This window comes from Penaeus monodon, chromosome 19 (assembly GCF_015228065.2).
Source record: "Penaeus monodon isolate SGIC_2016 chromosome 19, NSTDA_Pmon_1, whole genome shotgun sequence".
Taxonomy (NCBI): domain Eukaryota; kingdom Metazoa; phylum Arthropoda; class Malacostraca; order Decapoda; family Penaeidae; genus Penaeus; species Penaeus monodon.
In genome coordinates this window covers 19,790,691-19,791,033 of record NC_051404.1, presented here as the reverse complement: position 1 = coordinate 19,791,033, position 343 = coordinate 19,790,691, and positions in this window count along the sequence as shown.

The following is a 343-nucleotide window of genomic DNA, read 5'->3' as shown; positions in this document are numbered from 1 at the left end:
CTTCTGGAGGTACACGCAGCTGATGAACAGGAATCGGTCAAAATTAACTTCTACCATACGGTTATGTTATTTCCACAAACGCCTTCGGAATGTAATGAATAAAGAAAATATGTCCACCAACTCTGAAATGATTTTAAAATGTTTACTGTTGCTGGGCATAATACTTTTCTTTGCTATATGTCTTCCCCAAAATAAATTAAAGTTACATCATGCCCCGTACAGTTTTTCCACTTTTTATACACTATGTTCGCGAATCGAGAATCTGAATTTATACCGAAAAATTTCGATCCCTTCGTCTGTTGTAAATTCGGCAAAATATTTTTCAGCTTTCGAATGCAGCCTG